The sequence below is a fragment of the Erpetoichthys calabaricus genome, chromosome 13 (assembly GCF_900747795.2).
Source record: "Erpetoichthys calabaricus chromosome 13, fErpCal1.3, whole genome shotgun sequence".
Taxonomy (NCBI): domain Eukaryota; kingdom Metazoa; phylum Chordata; class Cladistia; order Polypteriformes; family Polypteridae; genus Erpetoichthys; species Erpetoichthys calabaricus.
The window spans coordinates 46,470,614-46,496,841 of record NC_041406.2 but is presented as its reverse complement, the minus strand read 5'-3'; the positions used below and the strand labels follow the sequence as shown (position 1 = coordinate 46,496,841).

Below are 26,228 nucleotides of genomic sequence, written 5' to 3'. Positions count from 1 at the left end.
TGGCAGGATTTGCTTTATGATACAATGTCTGAAGAGCAGGACCTCACCACTATCTTAACAACGATAATGGGCGAGCTCAGCATGTTGAAACTACAGATGGGTGAAACTCGGACGCAATTAGCCGAGTCCGAGGCTCGTGCTGCCGCTGCCATATGGACGGAGACCACTCAGTCATTGCCAACACAATTGACCAATTTGACAGAAGACGATGACATCAAAACCTATTTTTTGGTGTTTGAGCGTACCACTAAGTGGAACGCATGGCCGAGGTCGGAGTGGGCGTACCTACTGGCCCCCTACCTGAAGGGAATAGCGCAGAGGGCTTATTACGATTTAACCGAGGAGCAGGCTGCTGATTATGATACTCTCAAGGCTGAGGTGTTCAAACACTACGGCATTTCTCCGGAACAGCAGGCAAGAGAATGGAGGGAGTGGCAGTTCGATCCAGATCGGCCTGTACGAACCCAAGCTTTCGAGGCTTGGAGCAAGGTTTGTCGATGGCTATGGCCCGATATAAATAGCTCCCATAAAATGGGTGAATTACTGGCATGTGAGACCTTCGTTCATGCCCTCCCTGACCATATCGGCCAGCAAGTCCGGAAACAAAACTATGATAATATGGACACCTTGATTAAAATAGTGGAGCGTCACTGGGCGGCTTGTAAATCAGGGCGATCGGAACGGTTCTCTCGCCGTAACCAACAGGTACGTGGGGCAGCTCCTGAGCCCCCCCGACAAGCTCCCGAGCCTGCCGTCCGTAGAAGGGATAAACCATTCCACCTTCCCCGCTGTTTCAAGTGTGGGGAGATGGGCCATCTGTCACCCAATTGCACTTGTGAGCCCATGGACTGCTCGTTGGTGAAGGGAGAAAGGTATTGTGCCACTGTGATTAATTAACCCTTTGTCTCTTCCTTATACAGGTGCAGTTATTATAAATGGCAGAAAGGTAAGGGCAATGTTCGATTCCGGGAGTAACATTTCCATTGTTGCTTCCCATTTCGTTTTACCGCAACAGTGGCTAAAAATAAAAACCAGCCTAAAAACTATACACAGAGACATCCAGTATTATAAAACAGCTAAATGTGTGGTCTCAGTGGATTACACTATAACTCGAATGGCCATGGCTGTATTACCGAATCCTCTATTTCCAGTCGTATTAGGAAGTGATTAGAATGAAATTATTAGCGTTAAAAATGTAACTGCTCCTGAAAAAAGTTTAGGCTTAATAATGGAGAATGCTACTCCGACTGCCTCCACGCCGTGTACAACGGTCGTTAGGACCCATACAGATACCCAGTGCGGAGGAGTTGATGTCCCATCATCCTTTACGGAACTAGTACAGTTAACGTGGAGGACGTGGTGACAGAAGTCCCTCCCATTGAGGTCGATAGAGACCCTATACAAAATTTGACAGCCCAATTTCTAATTACCCCTTCATCATTTAAAAGTGAACAATGGAATGATGATTCCTTAAAATTTGCAAGGAATGCAATATTATCTACCGAGGGTTACACAACCCTAGATCCCATGCCGCCGATGCCTTTCTTTGTAATACAAAATTAATTATTGTATAGAGGGCAGAACACGGGGGTGAAGTGCGAGCGTTGTTGCTAATACCACGCACTTTTCGGCGACAAGTGTGTGAATTAGCACATGCTCACCTTCTAGGAGCCCATTTAGGCTCCAAAAAAACATTGGAGAGGATAAAACTCCGATTTTATTGGCCAGGAATTAATGAGGAAGTCCGACGTTTTTGTGCTTCGTGCCCCGAATGCCAACTTCGTCAGATTCCTAGGAGGGACCGAGCTCCTCTCGTTCCTTTACCCCTTATTGATATTCCCTTTGAACGAGTCGGTATTGATCTCATGGGACCATTAGAACCCTTCTTAAAAGGCTTTAAATATATTTTAGTCTTAGTAGACTATGCCACTCGATTTCCCGAAGCTGTTCCCTTACGCTCAGCTACTTCAAAAAATATTGCACGGGAATTAGTAGGGATATTCGCTCGTGTAGGGATCCCCAAAGAGGTTTCAACAGACCAAGGGACTCAGTAGCTAAATTACTCAAAATAAAACATCTGAAAACATCAGTCTATCATCCCCAAACTGATGGGTTGGTAGAATGACTTAATCAAACTTTAAAACAGATGTTACATAAGTAGTTAACGAGGATGGGAGAAACTGGGATCAGTTACTACCTGTTGTCTTGTTTGCATATCGGGAAGTCCCACAGGCCTCTACTGGTTTTTCCCCTTCTGAACTATTATATGGAAGACAGCCCCGTGGGCTATTGGATATGTTAAAAGAAGGTTGGGAAGAAGAGGTCCTTCCTACCTCAAACACACTAGAATATATTGCACAATTACGCGATAGATTAGAAAAAATTAGACCTATTTTAAAAGAAAAGTTGGAGAAAGCTCAAGCAGCGCAGTCCAGATATTACAACAGAAACACCACCATTCGGGAATTTGTCCTGGGTGATCGTGTAATGGTTCTCGCTCCAACGTCACATTCTAAATTATTTCCCCATTGGCAAGGCCCTTACGAAGTTAAGGAAAGAAAAGGACTCGTTGATTATTTGATTAAACAACCAAATCGTCGACCGAGTAAACGAGTATATCATATAAATTTGCTGAAACCGTGGAAGGACAGGGAAATTGATCCCTCCTCCAAACAGCCTCGTTCCCTTTTTCATGTCACACTCTCGCCTTAACTTCAGAGATAATTTGACCCTCAAACAACGACAAGACCTAGAAATGGCAATCTTGTCCATACCGGAAGTTGTAAACGAGATACCAGGACGGACAGCTCTGATTGAGCATGATATCATTACTGATCCGGGGATAATTGTCAGGGAAAGACCCTATAGGCTCCCGGAGGCAAAGAAGGCGGAAGTAGAGTTGGAAGTTAGACGAATGCTAGAATTGGGAGTTATTGAAGAAAGTTATAGCCCCCTGGTCTAGTCCAATTGTCTTAGTTAATAAGCCTGATGGCTCATGGAGGTTTTGCAATGACTTTCGTAAGCTTAATCAGGTCTCTAAGTTTGATGCGTACCCAATGCCGCGTGTAGCCGATCTACTCGACCAGCTTGGGAGCGCACAGTTCCTAACTACTCTTGACATGATAAAAGGGTACTGGCAAATTCCCTTAACGGCCTCTGCTAAAGAAAAAAACGCGTTTAGTACTCCCAGTGGACATTGGCAATACAGGGTTCTTCCATTTGGTTTGTACGGGGCACCAGCAACCTTCCAACGTCTGGTCAATACACTGCTACGGCCCCACAATTCATATAGTGTCGCCTACCTGGATGACGCTATCATTTATTCTGGCACATGGAAAGAACATGTAATGCAGGTTACAACAGTGCTTTCCACACTGGCGTTAGCAGCGCTTCGTATTAATCCAAAAAAATGCTTTTTTGGATTGAGTGAAGCCAAATATTTAGGCTACCTGGTGGGCGGAGGTACTGTTAAACCCCAATGTTCTATTATTGATGCCATCATTAATTGGCCCAGTTCGATGACTAAGGCAAGTCCAAGCATTTCTGGGTTTGGCGGGTTACTATCGCCATTTTGTACTGCATTTCTCCGAAATTGCTACGCCCTTATCTAACTTGACAAAGAAAACAGCACCTTTAAAAGTGATATGGGATGACATGGCTGATAAGGCATTCAGTGACTTAAAATTGGCCCTTAAGTCAGCACCTGTTTTGAAATCACATGCTGGAATTGTAAGGCTTCGTCAGTTACTGAGGTACGTACTTACCAGTAATATACAGATATAAATAATTAGAATGGCAGTCACATAGTATTATGTATGTCAAATTGCAAAGCAAGCTTTGCTCCTATTGTCACATACTGTGCTAAACTTTATTTTTATTTCATTCATAACATCAATAATTATGGCTTTTAGTGAAACTGAAAACTTCATTTCAAAACTAACCTTATAAACTCTCCTCTCATTTTTTGTTTTCTTTGCTTTTAAACCTTTCTATTAATAAGACTATCTATATATATATATAATTCACTAAGCCAGAAGACAAGTAGCCAACCATGGAAAGCACGCCGGAAGGGGCGTGGATTCACTAAGCCGCCGACAAGTAAGACACCCATGGCGCACGCAGGAAGGAGCCACGCCCACCATCTCTAAGACCATTGGATGCGACGACAACTCGCAGAGCCACGCCCACCAACTCGGACGCAACGACACAGAAAAAACGGCGTCATTTATATTCGTCTGTCGTAGAGGCCACATGCACCTCCGAGCCACGTTGACTGTTCATAGAGGCATGTTTCTCGCGGTGGTGAATCGCCATATGCAGCGTGTAAAACGGTTTGCGAGGGGTATCCCATGGGATCCTTAAAACAATCCTTTACAACTGAGGTTAAAACACAATGAAGTAAGCAGTCTTTAAAAACCAATACGCCCTGTGCCTCTGTTTCATTAGCGTCGGCGGTCCTCCAATTGTAAGTCACGGACAATTGTATGTTTCCCTCTCAAAACACAATGAAGGAAGCAAACTTTAAAAATCAATAAGCCCTGTGCCTCTGTTTCATTAGCGTCTCACCTGCTTCATCCAATGGTCTTAAAGTTGGTGGCCGGGGCTCCGTGAGTTGCTCTTACGAGCGGGCACATGACCAGGGGGTGTGTAAGCTTAGAGAACGAGGGTGGAGGGGGGAGGACCAGGTAAGAAGAGGCATGTTTGTCGCAAAACTGAATCGCTGAATGACCGTGCAACGACGGTCGGCTGGCAAAAACTGGCCGACAAATTAAACGCGTCTGCATTGTACTTACTGAAAGCAGCGTTACGGATTTTGCAAATGTTCATTTTTTTCTTTCCTTTTAGACAACTGTATCTTTCCGGAAGTGTTCAGCTATCAATATATTATTTTTGCGGCGTTTGCCTACAGGACCACGTGCAGCGAGACAGCGAGAGCGTGTGGCACACACACACACACACACACACACACACACACACACACACACACACACACACACACACACACATACATACATACATACATACATACATACATACATACATACAGACGCGCCCGCGCGAGAGAGCGCGCTGGACACATAGGAATAATAATACTTCGTTACATTGATATAGCGGTGTTCTCAGTATTCAAAGCACTATCCACACAGTAAGGAACCGGGAAGCGAACACACAATCTTCCAGAGTCTCCTTACCGCAAAGCAGCAACACTACTACAGCCCCACAAGGCAGTTAAAAAATACACGGGGCTCGAATTTGTTTTAACTTTTGTAGATAGCATTGTTGCAATTTTACTTTTCTTGGTGGCTTATTACATTATGGATGTTTCACATGTTCATTGTTTCCCCTGTGCTTAAAACACATTAAAAAAGTGTTTCTCAACTGTGACTACAAGTACTAACAACTGTGTCGTTCAGGAAGTGGTCACCCATCAATACATAATTATGCGGCGTATGCTACGCCGCGGGTTGGCTAGTACTGCTATATATAAGGTTGATCATTGTGATATCTAGTCAGTACTATTTTATACTCAACTCTAGTTTACATCAAGAAATACTATTTACTAACATTACTAACATTTACTAACTATTTACTAACATTTCTTTTTATTTTAGTTTACACCCCAACAGCAGATGTGTCAGCATATTCAATTTAGAACTTTGTAACTCTTGTGTTTTCAATATACTATGCCTTACACATTCTATAAATCATTGCAGAACACAGACTTTGAAAGATATCAAATACATTTGAACTCTTCAATAGATGTGCTACTTTATCTCTATAGGCATTATTTCTTTAGTTTAAAGGACTGCAGCATGAAAACAGCCAGGAAGTACAGAATTGTTCAGAATGCAAAACACACTTATGCAGAATCTTTTTTATGACAATATATCCCCTTAAATTCCCAGTAAAAGATAAAAGTTCACTTGTACAGTGGGGCAAAAAAGTATTTAGTCAGCCACCAATTGAGCAAGTTCTCCCACTTAAAAAGATGAGAGAGGCCTGCATAGGTATACCTCAACTATGAGAGCCAAAATGAGAAAAAAAAATCCAGAAAATCACATTGTCTGATTTAAAAGAATTTATTTGCAAATTATGGTGGAAAATAAGTATTTGGTCACCTACAAACAAGCAAGATTTCTGGCTCTCACAGACCTGTAACTTCTTCTGTAAGAGGCTCCTCTGTCCTCCACTCATTACCTGTATTAATGGCACCTGTTTGAACTCGTCATCAATATAAAAGACACCTGTCCGCAACCTCAAACAGTCACACTCCAAACTCCACTATGGCCAAGACCAAAGAGCTGTCAAAGGACACCAGAAACAAAATTGTAGACCTGCACCAGGCTGGGAACACTGAATCTGCAATAGGTAAGCAGCTTGGTGTGAAGAAATCAACTGTGGGAGCAATTATTAGAAAATGGAAGACATACAAGACCACTGATAATCTCCCTCGATCTGGGGCTCCACGCAAGATCTCACCCCGTGGGGTCAAAATGATCATAAGAATGGTGAGCAAAAATCCCAGAACCACACGGGGGGACCTAGTGAATGACCTGCAGAGAGCTGGGACCAAAGTAACAAAGGCTACCATCAGTAACACACTACGCCACCAGGGACTCAAATCCTGCAGTGCCCCTGCTTAAGCCAGTACATGTGCAGGCCCGTCTGAAGTTTGCTAGAGAGCATCTGGATGATCCAGAAGAGGATTGGGAGAATGTCATATGGTCAGATGAAACCAAAATAGAACTTTCTGGTAAAAACTCTACTCGTCGTGTTTGGAGGAGAAAGAATGCTGAGTTGCATCCAAAGAACACCATACCTACTGTAAAGCATGGGGGTGGAAACATCATGCTTTCGGGCTGTTTTTCTGCAAAGGGACTAGGACGACTGATCCGTGTAAAGGAAAGAATGAATGGGGCCATGTATCGTCAGATTTTGAGTGAAAACCTCCTTCCATCAGCAAAGGCATTGAAGATGAAACATGGCTGGGTCTTTCAGCATGACAATGATCTCAAACACACCGCCCGGGTAACGAAGGAGTGGCTTTTTAAGAAGCATTTCAAGGTCCTGGAGTGGCCTAGCCAGTCTCCAGATCTCAACCCCATAGAAAATCTTTGGAGGGAGTTGAAAGTCCGTGTTGCCCAGCGACAGCCCCAAAACATCACTGCTCTAGAGGAGATCTGCATGGAGGAATGGGCCAAAATACCAGCAACAGTGTGTGAAAACCTTGTGAAGACTTACAGAAAACGTTTGACCTCTGTCATTGCCAACAAAGGGTATAGAACAAAGTATTGAGATGAACTTTTGTTATTGACCAAATACTTTTTTCCACCATAATTTGCAAATAAATTCTTCAAAAAATCAGACAATTTGATTTTCTGGATTTTTTTTTTCTCATTTTGTTTCTCATAGTTGAGGTATGCCTATGATGAAAATTACAGGCCTCTCTCATCTTTTTAAGTGGGAGAACTTACACAGTTGGTGGCTGACTAAATACTTTTTTGCCCCACTGTACCTTAAGAAAGGACCACATACGTGTTTGTTTAAATATAAAATTAGTTTAACAAACTGACAAATTCCTCTTTGAAAGATAACTGATGATATCTTGCATTTAAAACAATACATTTTTCATATATCCAAAAACTACTATGCTGTATACACAGTACACAGGAATCTCAATAGTCAAGAAAAATCACAAACTTTAAAACAAGATTCAACAGTGGGTAGATCAAAATGCAAGTTTAATGCAAAATATTACTTTAAGGCTTATTGTTTGAAAACCTGTTTGCACAGTGGTTGACTCAAAGCTTCAAGAGGTAAGGCTCAAGCCCTAAGTCAGACATTCTGTGAAGTTTGCATGTTCCTTAAGAGGTATAGATTTTTATCCAGGTACCTTGAGTTTCCTACCACATCTTAAATAGCGTGTTTTGAGTCTATTACCAACTGTAAACTGACATTGTATGGCTGGATATATCCTGCAGTTATGTAGAAGCTTGTGCATGGTTCGTTTCTAAATTGCATCTGATTCTGCCTCTAGCTTCATATGACCCTGGAATTGAGTAAGCCGATTATGAAATTAACAGATGAAGGGATATTCTTTGATGTAATTTTTAAATAAATGGATTTAACATAGACCAGTATTAAGGCTACAGTTTCACAGGGATAATTTCTGTATTACTTAAAAAATAAAATAAAACAAAGACCCAAGCCATTTCTGCATTGAAACCTTGAACTCTTGTGATGTAATGTAACAGAATTTAACTGGATATTTTGTACTAATCTTTCAAGTTTGTATATATAAAATAGTTTATGAACAGACGGACTTGTCTTTTTATATTATATACATAAATATATGTGTGTATATAAAATACAGGGACATACAGGGAGAATGTGCAAATAAATATATACAGTACATTGTACATTATTTGCACATACTCCCTGTGTTTGAAGAAGAAAAAGACATTGCATTTATATAGCGCTTTTCAAGACAGTCAAAGCACATTACCTAGAGAGGAGGAGCCACTTCAACCACTAATAATGTGCAGCAGCTAACTGACATGACTGCAGTCATTTTGCTCAGTACGTTTACCACATATTAGTTATTAGGCAATGGAGAGGTAAGAGAGACAGTTAAAAATTAAAAAAATGGAATGATTAGGAGGCCAGAATGCCCAGGCCATGATGGGCAGTCTAATCAGGGCATCAGGAAACACCACACTCTCGAAGAAAGATGCCCAAAAATCTTTTATGACCAGATAAAGTCAGGACCTCAGACCTTGGTTTTACATCTCATCCGAAGGACAGAGCCATTTTGCAGCACTTTGTCCCCATTACTGCAGTGTGGCACTGGGGTCCACAGTCATAACACAGGGTAAGCACTTCCTGCTAGCCTCACCAACACCTCTTCCAGCAGCAACCCAAGCTCTTCAGAAATGGTCTACCATCCAAGTACTGGCTGGGCCTGAACATGCTTAGCTTCAAGTGGATTAACTGTACTGGAGGGAATGTGGTATGGCTGCTTGGATTTGCATTGATTTTTCCATGTGCACAATATCATCAAAGGTCTGCAGATTAGGCTGACTAGCAATTCCAATTCCAATTGGCCAACATATGAATGTAAGTGCCATCATGAGTGGACCCTTGGATAGACTGACGCCATATCTAGGGCTGAATTCTGATTTGTGCCCACTGATGTCAGAATTGGCTCAAGACCCATGTGTCCCTCAACTGAATTAAGCAGGTTTGAGGATGTTTTTCTATATACTGTATGCAGTATCGTATGCAATAATATATATAATATATCCTCGGCAGACTATCCACGGGAAATCCTGCATGGTTCCGGCACCAAAGATGATGCCACTTCCATCCTCATGTGCACCAGAACCAGAAGTGACATCATCATTGGCGCCGGAACCGTGCAGGATTTCCCGTGGAAGGTCTGCAGAGGATCGAGAGAGAATTACCATTATTCAGGCCCCTTACCTGCCTCCCATGTGAATGTGTGTGACAATATACAGGTGCTGGTCATAAAATTAGAATATCATGACAAAGTTGATTTATTTCAGTAATTCCATTCAAAAAGTGAAACTTGTATATTAGATTCATTCATTACACACAGACTGATGTATTTCAAATGTTTATTTCTTTTAATGTTGATGATTATAACTGACAACTAATGAAAGTCCCAAATTCAGTATCTCGGAAAATTAGAATATCAATTAAGACCAATGCAAAAAAAGGATTTTTAGAAATGTTGGCCAACTGAAAGGTATGAACATGAAAAGTATGAGCATGTACAGCACTCAATATTTAGTTGGGGCTCCTTTGGCCTGGATTACTGCAGCAATGCGGCGTGGCATGGAGTCGATCAGTCTGTGGCACTGCTCAGGTGTTATGAGAGCCCATGCTGCTCTGATAGTGGCCTTCAGCTCTTCTGAATTGTTGGGTCTGGCGTATTGCATCTTCCTCTTCACAATACCCCATAGATTTTCTATGGGGTTAAGGTCAGGCGAGTTTGCTGGCCAATCAAGAACAGGGATACCATGGTCCTTAAACCAGGTACTGGTAGCTTTGGCACTGTGTGCAGGTGCCAGGTCCTGTTGGAAAATGAAATCTGCATCTCCATAAAGTTTGTCAGCAGCAGGAAGCAAGAAGTGCTCTAAAACTTCCTGGTAGACGGCTGCGTTGACCTTGGACCTCAGAAAACACAATGGACCAACACCAGCAGATGACATGGCAGCCCAAACCATCACTGACTGTGGAAACTTTACACTGGACCTCACGCAACATGGATTCTGTGCCTCTCCTCTCTTCCTCCAGACTCTGGGACCTTGATTTCCAAAGGAAATGCAAAATTCACTCAGCAGCAGTCCGGTCCTTTTTGTCTTTAGCCCAGGCGAGATGCTTCTGACGCTGTCTCTTGTTCAAGAGTGGCTTGACACAAGGAATGCGACAGCTGAAACCCATGTCTTGCATACGTCTGTGCGTGGTGGTTCTTGAAGCACTGACTCTAGCTGCAGTCCACTCTTTGTGAATCTCCCCCACATTTTTGAATGGGTTTTGTTTCACAATCCTCTCCAGGGTGTAGTTATCCCTATTGCTTGTACACTTTTTTCTACCACATCTTGTCCTTCCCTTCGCCTCTCTATTAATGTGCTTGGACACAGAGCTCTGTGAACAGCCAGCCTCTTTAGCAATGACCTTTTGTGTCTTGCCTTCCTTGTGCAAGGTGTCATTGGTCGTCCTTTGGACAACTGTCAAGTCAGCAGTCTTCCCCATGATTGTGTAGCTTACAGAACTAGACTGAGAGACCATTTAAAGGCTTTTGCAGGTGTTTTGAGTTAATTAGCTGATTAGAGTGTGGCACCAGGTGTCTTCAATATTGAACCTTTTCACAATATTCTAATTTTCCGAGATGCTGAATTTGGGACTTTCATTAGTTGTCAGTTATAATCATCAACATTAAGATAAATAAACATTTGAAATACATCAGTCTGTGTGTAATGAATGAATCTAATATACAAGTTTCACTTTTTGAATAGAATTACTGAAATAAATCAACTTTGTCATGATATTCTAATTTTATGACCAGCACCTGTATATAGTATTTATAAGGTCACCCTAATTAACATGTTAAAATGCACTTTATGGAAATTAATCATGTTACACATTTTAAAATTTAAATTTAATCATGTTGCACATTTTATTGTACAACTTGTGCCAATTGTTTGGTTTATTTTCACTATTGTATATGCTGCTATAAGCTGCTATACAGTAATTATAATAGGGATAAACAGTTTGTATGAAAAGCAACTGTTATGATACAGTATATGAACTAAGATGATGAAGCAAAAACTGAGAAACCACACACTACAGAACAAATATACTTGCAGAAGCAGCAAGGGAAAAAGTCCCAGCCTAAACCAGTGCTGCAATGTCTCACTAGAGGACACTTCTACAAGATTACAACATAAACAACTCAAAATGTGCCTCCGAGTCATGTGCTCACCAAAGGCTTGACACCTGTGGCTCATTAATGCACAAGTGAATCTGATCTGCTGGGAAAACAATTAAAAATGAATTGTTTCAAAAGCTTTTGTTCAAAAAGGACCAAAAGACAAAGAAAACACTGCAAGAATAAAATGAAATACTATTTCCAAAACTCTCCACTGCTTGTCAGTATTTATTACCCATCTACAGTATTTACACATTATATACTACCTTCATGATTCTGAAGAACAAACAATCTACTTTAGCTTAAGTATTTCATGAAACACTGAAACTGCACAGGTGTTGCAACATACAACTTAATATAATACTGCACTTCCCAAAGGAAATCACGTAATACTTATTCCCTGTGATATTTGAAATAGCTGTCAAGGGAAAAAATATAACCTATTTTGACAAAAATAATTACTTAAAAAAACAAAAGGAATGTTTAACATAACAAATACATAGCTGTTTTTAGCCAAGAAAATAAATACATAGTTCACAGAACAAAAAATTGGGCAGCAGTGGGAAATAGCATTGAGTGCTGTGCATAAATGAATGAAATGAATTTGGAAGGTCCAGTTGGATATAAAAGGAAGGTAAGGGAGTCTTGGAAAAATTTGAAGCCACACTAAATAAAAACAAAAGTTAACAAATGAAATGTAATATGGAGGCCGACGCATCATGATGAATATGAAACAGGCTATGAGACAGGCTCTAGCCCATGCAACCTTGCTCAGAGTTAAGCAAGCTTAGAAAGTGGTGCGGAAAGGTATATTTTGTGGTACAAATTATTCAGAGTGTTCGAAGTTTAACATTCTAAAAATGCACTTTATATTTAATGTTATGCAATTTTTCTCACACAACATCAATATAAAAAAAAGCCATTATGAAGCCATCTAGGTATGGCGCTGGCAATTAAAATTTCTTTCAGTGTAATTCAATAGTTACAGTAGCACTAGTGACTAGTAAGATATTATGTTCATGCAATGTAGAAACTTTTTTTAATTAAAAAATGGTGCACCCTACTATAAAATAAACCCTTATGAGAAAAATTAAAGACTGATCTAAAGTGATTTTAGTAATTTTGTGCTCAACACTTCAAGACCCTTCCTAGGTTTTAAAGTATTATGGCCCCTCTTCATCAAGACCAATGTCATAAATACTTTTTGCAGCTCTGGGTCCTTTATAAGCCTATACCATTTTGCTTTCATTTAATATTATTATGACACACACCTTTGACACTGTAAACATGATTATGAAAAACACAGTCGCATCAGAGAAGTACATTTTTTTAAAATGGAAAATAACTGTAGTGCTGGCACAAGCTGCTTAGGGTACAATATATTTAATATACCTAACATACAAGCATCTCAGTAGCAGTTTCTAACACAGGACTTTAGTCAGTTTGGGTAGAATAATCACGTAGTTTATAAAAAGTAAAGAAGATTCAGTATAAGCACTAATATTTAAAAGACTCCGCAAAGTGACTTAGCCTTACTTTTAATGACTGAACATGTCACTCGCTGTTTTGCATGTGTATTGGAAGTGTCTGTTTACAATTTTCTTTAAATAGCCTGTGGTGATCCACCTTTGCATGAAAATAACTCCTTTTTTGATCTTCCTTTGTTACCACAGGTTTATCTAGCTTCTTCATCTTTCTTCACCTCTGACTTTCATCTTGAATGCTATTATTATTGTGGTTTACATTATGTATGGTGCTCTGCGTTACAATCACACTTACAATAATGTTTTTCATTTCAATCTAGAACATTTAACCACAAATGTTACTTTTATTTTTATTAAATGTACACCCTTGTCTTAAAAATATGTTTTTTTTTTTTTTACCATTATTCATCTAAAATAACTCCGATTTGTGTTTTTATGAAGAGGACTTCAATATTTGGACATATATTTGATACAGTATTTTGCACTTACCAGGATTCATCTCAGAAAACTAAACTTGTTTGTGAGAAACCAACACCATTCTGCACTTGTTCTCTGATAAATCAACACCTGCTGACCTACCTTGTCAGATGCCGTGGTATCAACTGCGTTGGCGGGTTTTGAGGCTGATGCTACATGGAAAATAAAGGATTTGCCTCATAGGACATAATAATTTGATGTATTCAGTAAACACGTGTGTCTCAATATGTTTAAACAAATACGGAACACTGCAGCTAATTAAATGGCTAGTTTTTAGCTTTACCGTATCACTTACAGTAGACCACAGACTGATTAGAATCTGCAAAACTAAAATTTGGCCTCAGATCATCACCACTACAATTTCTCCTGGCCTCATGTTTCTATTTTATTTAAAAGGCCTTAAAATGGTACATTTAAATAGTTAAAGCAACTTTTTTTAAATATTCATCAACAAACTGTTGACTTGACAATACACATAGTGATTATGCATTTGTTCCTCTATTTTTGTGCAAGTCTGAGCTTATCATGGCTGCAGTCAGCTAAAGGCAGCAAACAAACCTAAACAGTAAATCAGTCAATGACAGGGAACATGCATGTCAACCCCCAAATTAGGTCAACTTTTGATTCTGAAATAGCTCAACAAGCACTATTTTTGGGAAACTGTAGTACCCAAATAAAACCTACATGGCCATGTAGAGAATGACTAAAAGATATGAGAAGATAAGAAAAAATGTACCTATACTATGCAAAACTAAACAGTTTCTATCAAGCTTTAGTCACTGTGAAACTAAAAAAAAACATTTTTCAAAATCATGACCAAAGGCATCTAAAGAGACATACTGTATTTAATTGCTGTAGGCTAAAAGCTGTTTAAAGTGGAAAAAGTAATATTAAACTATGAATTACTTTTCATTAAACAACTAGGAAAAAAACACTCCTAACAAATGAGCATTTTAACATTTTTAATTTGGTAATACAAAAGAATATTAGATTCATCTATACTGTAAAATAATATTCACATTAGCATGATACAGGTCAATTGTAAGTTTAAATTACTTTCACACACCAACATAAATAAAGATTAAAAGTGTAATGAATGGAAAACTGTAGTGTCTGATTGATGGTTATTTCCTTCATAGAAAATAAAAATACATAAATGGATGCCTAAAAACTTAATGGAAAAAAAACTACTTTTGTTTAGATACCCATTTATTTTGAAATGGGTACATGGACATAGTGGTATTTTGTCCCTATATCTAACCTACAAGTCATTGGTCCATAATCTACACATCACTTCAGATATACTCTTCCTGGTGATGGTTATAATATAAACATACAGGGCTGGACAGACCAGTCTGCCCTAGACTAAGACAGAGTTTATAGCTCTTCCTGAGAAATTCCCAGTTGATCTCAGGCAGCCAAGATATGGACTCCTTCCAGAGTGTCTTGGTTCTTCTCCAAGTGGATGGTGCTGTGTGCAACCCCTTCAGCTGGAATTAGAGGGCATCTCAACCATATGAACAAATTATCTCAACTGACTCATCTTACTGTGGAGAATTTGTGGGTGTACACAAAGGGCATGCTTTATTGCAAAGCTCTTTTCCCAATCATGGTGAGTAATCCCAGTCACCCTGTGCAGGGACATTAATTCAGCTGCTTGCACTTACAATCTCATTATTTTGGTTTCTACCCTCAGCCCATCAACATAAGGCAAGATGGCCCCATCACCTTGGCATGGAGGAGAGACATTTATGTTTTAATAAACATTAGTGCTATTTTGGAATAGAGACAGGTTAATCTATTTTAAGAAGATCTTTAAGCTAAAAAAAAAAAAAACCTAAAGTGACAAGGCCCAGAAGAGCAATGCATATGACTGCCCAGTGCCCAGTAGACTCATAAAGACCTGTTGGGCTCTGCTCGAAATAGTAACAGAATGCTGTCACATATGCTTCACAAGCGGCAGGCACAATGGCTGATAATTGGCAACAGTGGCTCCTCAATCTAATAGGCAACAAAATTGAATTACAAAGAATTTTACAGTTTCTGATATACCATCATATTATTACCAATACCCAAGTTTTCTAGTGATACAAACAATGTCATGCTCCTTTGTGAATGTGTAATTATTTTGAAGAAATCAAAAAAATAATGAAATAAGTACTACATACTGATTGTTTCAGGTCCCTCTATCTTTGTTTTGAAAACTTTTTTTGTGAATGTCACTCATGAATTTAATGATTAAGATACAATGTATACAACTTTACTTTAATAAATTTATCATATTTTAATGCAGTTTTGTTTAAATTAATTTAATGCTTTTTTTAAATTTACTGTGTATTTTTCCATTTTTCATGTTATTTCAATTCACTAACTATAAAACGCTACATTAATTACCCTCAAACAGACAGATAACATATCAAGGTAGTACGGATTTCTCACACTAATCATCTTTTACTTTACAAAGTAAGGCCCAATCCACACAAGTACATTTTCATTTAAAAAAACACACATATTTGTCTTCATTTTCACCTTCCTTCACACTACTGTGGCACTTTCAACTGACAAAAATTAATACTCCTGAAAATACTCTCCAGAGCCAGAAACTTTTAAAAACATTGGCACGGCATTTAAATGTAGATGGTTGGAAACAAAGATTTCTTAAAACACTGAATCCACCAAGCTCTAGCTGGTGAATGTTTATTGTTTATATGTTATTACTGCCACAATTTATCCTCTGACTGGTCACCCTTCACAGAAGAAAAACATATTCAAACATAGCAGGCACAGAAGAGTTGCTTTGCATGGAACGTGCTGTTTTACTTACCTGTATGAATATAACCTGCAATTTTTACAGTTTGAATCTTGCTACATGTGAAAAAGGCAAATAATTTACCAGTCACTACAATTTTACGATAAATCCTTTTGCTGGTGGTACTAAAATTGAAGTGAATGCTTTTTTTAAATGAAAACATAGTACAGTAATCCCTTCTCCATCGAGGAGGTTGCGTTCCAGAGCCACACGTGAAATAAGAAAATCCGCCAAGTAGAAACCATATGTTTATATGGTTATTTTTATATTGTCATGCTTTAGTCACAGATTTGCGCAGAAACACAGGAGGTTGTAGAGAGACAGGAACGTTATTCAAACACTGCAAACAAACATTTGTCTCTTTTTCAAAGGTTTAAACTGTGCTCCATGACAAGACAGAGATGACAGTTCAGTCTCACAATTAAAAGAATGCAAACATATCTTCCTCTTCAAAGGAGCAAACAAATCAATAGTGCTGTTTGGCTTTTAAGTATGCGAAGTACCACGGTACAAAGCTGTTGAAGGCGGCAGCTCTCACCCCCTCCGTCAGGAGCAGAGAGAGAGAGAGAGAGAGATAGACAGAGACAGATAAAAAAATCAATACGTGCCCTTCGAGCTTTTAAGTATGCGAAGCACCGTTCAGCATGTCGTTTCAGGAAGCAGCTGCAGCTGCACAAAAGATAGCAATGTGAAGATAATCTTTCAGCATTTTTAGACGAGCGTCCGTATCGTCTAGGTGTGCGAACAGCCCCCCTGCTCACACCCCCCTACGTCAGCGCAAGAGAGAGAGAGAGAAAGTAAGTTGGGTAGCTTCTCAGCCATCTGCCAATAGCGTCCCTTGTATGAAATCAACTGGGCAAACCAACTGAGGAAGCATGTACCAGAAATTAAAAGACCCATTGTCCGCAGAAACCCGCGAAGCAGCGAAAAATCCGCGATATATATTTAAATATGCTTACATATAAAATCCGCGATGGAGTGAAGCCGCGAAAGGCGAAGCGCGATATAGCGAGGGATTACTGTAGTGTCGGTGCAATAAAAGCAGAGTAAGGGAATTTGAGTTGGTGGTTAAGTGTTTGGACTGTAAACATTGAGGAAGCTTATTCCCCACTCAAAACTGACTCGCATTAACTGAAAAAGTTTCTTATTCTGATACCATTCTACCGGAATGTGTAAACCTTTGTAGCTTGATAGTCCTCCCTGTGGCTCCAGTGAAGCAAGACAAGAAATTGCCAGTTTCCAGGACACTGGAGGGTGTAGCAGATGACCAGTTTGCAAATCACTGGAGACCTCACTCATGCACATATTAGCACTTGCAAGGCTAATTGAAACTAGGCTAATTTTAAGATAACAATTAATAAGTGTAGCTTTAGAATACAGTAGACTTTTGAACCCATGGTATGTGAGTAATGAGTGAACATGTACATTTCAGCCAGTAATCAAATCAAATTCGATGGGCTCTTAGACAGATGTGCTAGTGTACATGTGTCATGTTTATGTGTATATTATGATGATTTGCATTAGTAAGTCAACCTAAAAGTAGCAATGTTAAAGGTGCATTATTTTTACATTTGAATATGTTTCCTTCATAGTAATTTATAATTTTTTTCTTTGGGAAGAGTAAGTTATAAAACTGCCCAGCATTCAGCCTTGTGAGCTGATGTCTCCAGCTGAAACAATGACATGAATTTGGAAGCAAGAGCATCAACGTCTCTTTCTGCTCCAAACGGAAAACACATGAATATAACAATCCACTCAGCATACTGGAAAATTCTAACATAGTGTCAAACTGTGCTTTTACTTCTCCCTGCTTTTCTAGCTCTGATACTGAGCTTTGATGTCACCAATTATGAAGGTGCTCTCCCTAAGACCATGCAACAGTTCTGACTGATGTAAATTCAGTAAAAAGTGGAAAGGAACACACACACATACATACATATGTTATATATAAACACCAAAGGGCTCAGCCATTCCTGCAGCACCTTCTGTCTGGGGCTACTCAGCTCCCCAAAAACCTTACACAACAGACACCAGGACAGAAGTTCAGCAACACACCCATTTTATTATACATGGGGAACAGCTTCTCCCTCACTCCCCACAGCAGCATAGTATAAGGCATCAAGCACATTTTACAGCACACAGCACTTTCTTTCCTCTTCCTTTTCTCTCATTCTTTTGCCTCTACTCCTCCAGCAAGCTTCATCCTCTTCCACCCGACTCTTGCTCCCAGAGTAGTGGCAACTGGCTCCTTTTATAAGGCACCCAGAAGTACTTTTGGTGTCCAGTGACCCTTTTCTGGCAGAATTTCCGGGTGTGGCGGAAGTGTTGCACAAAAAGGCTCAGCCATCCCCAACAGGGCTGTGCCAAACTCCAACTCACATGGAGCCCCGTGGGAACCTGCGATCTCGATGCAACCCAGGTTGGCTGCCATCTAGTGTTCTGGGTGAGGCAGAGCCCTAATTTTGCTGCCTTCTCCCATCCTTCAATTCCTTGGGCATCCCAGCTAGGTTAGGATGCTGGCCGTCTCTAATATGTATAACTTGATAATTTGTTTTTGAGGAAGGCTTTTTAACAGCACTTTACCATAATCACATGAAAAAGTAAATACCCCATAAGAAATTTTTTTTAATATATATGATATGAACATATCACAATTTGATCTCCATTTAAAGAGTATCTTTAGATAAAGATGGTGTAATATTAAAAAAATGAGAATTGGACTTTTCAATTATTTATTCCATGAGAAATGAACAGATAAGCTATTTCCATCTGCGGAAAAAGCAAGGATACTTTAGGCTCCACTATTGTTTCCTATAACTGTTCTTCCCACTACTCCATTTAGAATTGTTTTAGCTATGCAATTTGTGAGGAGTGTCATGTGTGCACAGCCTGTTTCAAATCCCTCCACAGCATTTCAATTCAAATTCGGGTTTGACTTTGCAAATATAGATCTTCCATTTCTTTCTATTCAGAAATTCTTTGGTGGATTTACTGGTATGTTTAGGGTCATTGTCATGTTGAAATTTTCACTTTTGACTGAGCTTCAATATTCGGACAGATGGTCTCGCAATTTCCTTAAGCACCTCCAGGTGCAATTAAGAATTCATAGCAAATTCTATGATGGTGAGCTGCTCAGACCCTGATGTACCAAATCAGCCCTAAACCATAACATTTCCACTTCCATTCTTAACAGCTGGTATCGAGATCTTCTAGTCAAATGCCATCTTTGACTTTAGTCAAACATGTCTTCTGGTACTGTGGCTTACTAACTCTGTCTTTGTCTTAGAGGTCCTAGTCTTTGCCTAGATGTTCATATGGAAATATTAGTCTTTCCTTGATGTTCTTTCTGAATAGCAAAGGTTTCCTCATGGCACACCTCCCACATAGACATAATTTGTCAAACCTCTTTCTAATGTTAAATTCATGCCCCTTATCATCAACAGTGGGAAGATTATCTGTAGGTCTTATTATGAAATTCTGGGGTTCTCAGAGACTTCTTTCAGAATTGTGCATTCTACTCTTGCCCTGAACTTGCTGAGTAGCCAAGCCTAGACAAGCTGGCAGTTGCTTGAGATCTTCTACACTTGTAGATGATCTTTCTAACAGTGGAACTGTAGATCTTGTTTAAGTCCTATCCCAGGCTCATAGGCATCTACAACCCTCTTTCTGAAGGTCTCAGAGAACTCTTTTGATCCAAGTATGGGTTTTAACAAATATTGTACTTCATCAAAAAAGAACATACCAAACAAAATGGCTAAGATTTAAATAAGACAAGGTCAGGGGAAATTTTGGGGGGTATTGTTTGGGGGAGGAGAGAAACAGAGCAAGCTATTTCTGTACTATCTTTTTCATCCCCACAATTGTAAATGCCTACACAACAATAGGCTTCATACCTATAATTCCATGCAGTATTGGAAATAAAGATTAACACTATCATATGTAATGATGTACGACCTTAATTTAAGATTATAGAATGAAGCAATGGCTCTATGACCAAACAGTAAACTTTGTGAGCTGGAATGTCAAAGCTCTCAATCATGAACTAAAGAGGAAGAAAGTATTCTCTCACCTAATAGGTCTAAACGTCAAGAGTGTTTTTACAGGAGATCCACTTATTAAGCAAGGATCAGTTTTAGTTCCAAAGAGACTGGACTGGCCAAATATTCCACTCCAGCTATATAAAGAAAACTAGAGGTGTGGTAATCTTAATTCACAGATCAACTTCATTTGTAGTATCAGATGTAATAAGAGATCATGAACGGCGATATGTGATGGTTATGGGTAAATTATTTAATTGTAATGTGATTTTGATAAATATCTATGCACCCAATATGGCTGATAGAGATTTCATCCAAAATGTATTTGCATCCATTCCTAACTTGAACTCTCATAAAGTATTAATGGCCAGAGACTTTAATTGTGTTTTAAATCCAGACCTCAATAGGTCTTCAGCTACAGGGGTGACAACATCTTCTTCTTCTTTCAACTAATCCTGTTAAGGGTTGCCACAGCGGATCATCTGTCCACATATTGATTTGGCAGAATTTTACACTGGATGCCCTTCCTGACATAACCCTCCCCATTTATCTGGGCTTGGGACCGGCACTAAGAAAAACACTGGTTTGTGCAAACCCTGTGGCTGGAAATCTAACACTGAAAAAATAATTACACAGTTTTTAATTGATCATAACTTATCAGACCCACGGAGATTTCTAAATCCAAACTTAAGATCATATACCTTCTTCTCACCAGTACATCATTGTTACTCAAGGATTATTTCTTTATAGATAACAATTTCTTGCCCAGGATCAAATCTTGCAATTACGACGGTATTGTTATCTCCAACCATGCCCCTCTGATCATGGAGCTCACATCACTATGCCCCACATACTCATCTCGCAGCTGGCACCCTAACCCCCTATCATTAGCTGACGAGAACTGTACAGCATTTATATCCAAGCAAATTGATTTTTTTTTTTTTTTAAGACAAATGCATCCTCTGAGGTTTCTGCAGGAATACTCTGGGAAACTCTGAAGGCTTATTTAGGGGAAAGATTATCTCATATATTTCCCACAAAAATAAATCAGAAACCAAGAAGGCATCAGAGACAATGAAATTACCAGAATAGATCAAGACCATGCCAGGTCTCCAAATGAGGCACTTTATAGGAAAAGACAGGCTTTGTAATCAGAACTTAACCTCTTGACAACAGAAGAAACAGAACATCTCATTTTTAAATCGCGACATCATTACTACGAACATGGAGAGAAGGCTAACAAGATCTTAGCGTAACAAGTCCATAAGTAGGAAGCTTGCAACGCAATATTAGTAATCACCAACACAGACGGAGATAGAATCATTGGCCATGAAAATATAACACACACATTTAGAGACTACTATAAATCCTTATATTCCACTTAGTTTAAAGAACACAAGATACAATCTAATGCACTTTTTGATACATTATAGATACCACAGCTAGATACACTATCTGCAGAGGAATTGAATAAAATTCTGACAATATCATAATTACTAGATACTATAAACTCACTTCAGAGTGACAGCAGGTCCTGATGGCTACCCTGCTGAATTTCATAAAAAAAATCAGCTAAGTTAGCTCCCATCTTATTAGCAACATTTATAGAAGCCAGAGACAAAAAAAAACAACTCTCTCAAACTTTTCGCCAAGCATTAATTACCATTTTTCCTAAGAAAAATAAGGGCTTATTACAACTTGCATCATACATATCAACCTCACTTCTGAATAATGACGTTAAAATACTCTTCAAAGCCCTAGCTAGAAAGATCGAGAAAGTGCTACATTCAGTAATATCACAAGACCAAACAGGATTTATTACAGGTAGACATTTGGCTTTCAATCTACAATGCCTATTTGATATAGTATATTCACCCACGAAGTCCAACACTCCAGAGATCATATTATCTTTGGATGCAGAAAAAGCATTTGATATGGTTGAATGGGATTACCTGTTCACTGCTTTGCATAAATTTGGGTTTGGCCCAAACATATATGCATGGATCAAACTACTGTATACTAGTTCAGAAGCTTCAGTTTGTATTAACAACATTATTTCAGACTACTTCAAACTAGAACACGGTACTAGAGATAGATGCCCCTTGTCACCACTGCTATCTGCAATTGCCATTGAGCCATTGGCTGTTTACTTTTGAAATGCATCAGAGATAAAGGGAATTTTCAGAGAAGGACTTGAACAGAAAATATCACTATATACAGAGGATATGGTACTGCATATATCAGACCCACAGTGCCTACAGTCCTAACAGCACTAGCACAATTTCAAAAGATATCTGAACTTAAAATTAATTTCAACAAAAATGTGCTCTTTCCAGTGAATTCTCTAGCCAACAACATTAGATTGGACACCTTCCCTTTTATCATTGCAGATCAGTTTAAATACAGTATCTTGGGGTCAACCTCACAAGTAAATATAAAGCTCTTTTTCAACAAAATATTTTGCTGTTTGCATGGATAAAATTAAACAAGACGTGCATAGATGGTTTCCCTTCATCTTACTTTAGCAGGAAGAATTAACATTGTGAAGATGAATATCCTCCCTAAGCTTCTATTCCTATTTCAAAACATCCCCATATACATTAACAAATCTTTTTTAAGAAATTAGATTCAATCACAACATCATTTATTTGGAATTCAAAATATCCATACATTCAGAAGGCAACCCTACAACAACCTAAATCAGAAGAAGGCATGGCTCTACCTAATTTCCAATTTTATTACTGGGCAGCAAAACATACAAGCTATAAAAACCTGGACATTGACAAAATAGATGAACACTCACTAGCTTGGTCTGCAATAGAAATGAAATCCTGCATCACTTCTTTATATTCGTTGCTTTGTACACCAGTAAATACAAGGTATCGCCAATATATTAACAACCCATTTGTCCTTCATTCATTCAAAATATGGAACCACTGTAGGAAGCACTTTAAGTTAGAGAATATTTTATCTGTTATTTACCTCTCGAACTTACACATTTTTTAATGTTTGGAAAAACGTATGGGATTAAATCTTTTAGAGATTTGTATATAAATAATGTCTTTGCATCCTATGAACAATTATACTATCTGCAAATTAGAAACTTTGCTAAGCAAAATCTGCCCAGTTTTCCTCACCTATTTCTATTCCAGAAGAGATATTGATCAGTCTTGGAAACTCAGATAGCATTTCTATAATACTGTACATAAAAACATTTTAAAGTCCCTTCCTTTTAAAGATCCCAGATTACAGTGGGAAAAAGATCTCTTACTCAACATTTCAGAAATGGAGTGGAAGGCAGCCACGCACAGAATTCACTCTAGCTCCATATGTGCAAAACATTCAATTATTCAACTTAAAATCTTTTATCGAGCACATCTATCTCATTTGAGATTGTTCAAGATGTTTCCAGGGCAAGATCCAGCCTGTGAACGGTTTCAATCGACCCCCAGCTTCACTGGGCCACAATGTTTTGGGCGTGTACCACATTAACATCATTTTGGACGAAACTTTTTAAATGCCTTTCAGACAGCCTTGCTGTCACAATCCCTCCTAATCCATTAACAGCTTGTGTTTGGTGTACTCCCAGATGAGCTTAAAGCGTGGAAGGACAAACAAACTATAATTGCCTTTACTACACTACTAGCACATAGACTTGCTCAACAGGAAAAATCCTAACCCACCTCTTTTAAGTCAGTGGCCAGGACCAAATCAATAACATTTTAGAATAAGCATTTATATTGGGGGGAAAAAAGACTCCTTTCTCTCTTTACTACTCTTAACATTTTTGCTCTGGTTGTTGGTCTATCTCTTTCTCATAAGTAGGGTTGATTTGATTTTAGTTTTGTTAAGTTTGACTTGATTGTATGGAATGTTTTATGCTTTTAAAAAATTGGATTAAAAAAAGACAAGTGGGCGGCACGGTGGCGCAGTGGTAGCGCTGCTGCCTCGCAGTAAGGAGACCTGGGTTCACTTCCCAGGTCCTCCCTGCATGGAGTTTGCATGTTCTCCCCGTGTCTGCATGGGTTTCCTCCAGGTGCTCTGGTTTCCTCCCACAGTCCAAAGACATGCAGATTAGGTGCATGGGCGATCCTAAATTGTCCCTAGTGTGTGCTTGGTGTGTGTGAGTGTGTGCGCCCTGCGGTGGGCTGGCACCCAGAATTTGTTCCTGCCTTGCACCCTATGTTGGCTGGGATTGGCTCAAGCAGACCCCTGTGACCCTGTGTTAGGATATAGCAGGTTGGATAATGAATGGATGGATGGAAAAAGACAAGCTCAGACAAGATTCTCTCTAATAATATTTTAACCATGTGCACCCAGTTTTAATTTTAGGTAATTGAGGTTGTGATAAATATATGGGTACTTATTTTTTCTACATGCATAATTTGCATTTATGTTTTCAAAATTATACTATGAGCTACAAAATGTATGTGGCATGATTTTTTTTTTATATTACCTTAATTTCAAAAATGAAAAAGCATTTCATGGAGTGTACTTACCTTTTCACATGATGGTATTTTCTCTGATAAATTTTAAGACAGATGTCATTTAAACAAGAATAAACAGTTAAACCTGAACAATTACTGTATATGTTGAAAGGATCCCTAAAATAAATGATAAAAGAAACTAAAGAAAAAAATGCATTAAGGTGCAATTTAAACTGAACTATAAATTCACTTCAGAAGAAATGGATGGTAAGGCTTCTTACAAAGGAATGTAAATCCAGTTTTCAGCCAGTTACATTGTAGGATTTCAGAGTTTACAATTGTTTACAAAGGTAGGAAGTTATTGTATAAAAGTGTTGTAGAAAAATAAAAGAAACAGAATTGTATAGTGTATGATACAGAAAACTTGAAGAAGAATATCTAGATGGATATCAGTGACCTTAACTGTTTATTATAACAGTTTTAAAATTCATGTTTAATATAAAGGTGAAAAAACAATATTGGAAAACATAACTTCAGAGAAGTCTTCTGTATATCATATTTCCATTTTCTTCTCTTATTTACCTAACTTGTATGATTTGAGGACGAATGAGAAAAACCAGAGTACCAAAAAAAAAAAACATACAGTAAGATTGAAAATACTCTAAATAGACAGCAAACTCACAGCAGAACTCTAACTTAAGACACTGGAAGTGAGACAGCTTAGTTAACCATTGTGCAACACAAGCACTATTCTGGCCCATTGTGAAATATGTGATAAAATGGTAATCTATACCACAGATTTCTTAGAAATGTTGAAAAGGTTCACTTTGTTATGGACATGAACTACGTAAAACAAAAACATTCTTGTAGTCTAAAACAAAAATAATAATTTATATTAAGCAAGCAGTTCAAAATCAAATGGCATATGTCCGCTTCCTAAGGAAGTTCAGATGATGATGATAAAACATACACAGCGTACATAGACAACCTAAAATTAATTTCTAAGGTAATATTTTTAATGTTTCATTTAAATTATATGGAGAGTGTGGATAAACAATAACATGGTGCATATTGAATTACAGTGATAAGGTGCTGAAGAACATTCTAAGGTTGCTGAAATAAAATATCATAGCTTTTCTACACAATCTCTCTATGCTACACACCTATAGTAGGAAACAACAACTGCACTATACCTACATCAACTGTATTATTTCACTCCCTGGAGGCATAGGGAGTGTAAAAACACATGGCCTCGAGTTAGAACCACTGCAGTTTGTCCTAATTTGTACATACAAGATAAAAGTTAATTATTCTGTAATAAGCATAACAATCTGTCAAAAATAATGGACATGTCACTTTATTTTCATTTGTTAGCAATATGGCTTGCATTAAATTGACAGTAATTGTAACAAAAGTCATAAGTTTAAAATATTTCTTGTTAACTTAGAAAAGTGAGACAATTTTTAAAGGTATACTAACATTTTATTGTATCCTTCAATCATCAAAAAATTTACAGGGCTTCACATCTGTAATTACGAT

At 38.5% G+C, this 26,228-nt stretch overlaps 1 protein-coding gene across 5 annotated transcripts in view; it reads right to left on the bottom strand.

The window, feature by feature from the left end:
• Positions 1-26,228, bottom strand: part of tbc1d5 (TBC1 domain family, member 5) — a 637,433-nt gene that overhangs the window by 245,944 nt on the left and 365,261 nt on the right. The window lies entirely within an intron of this gene.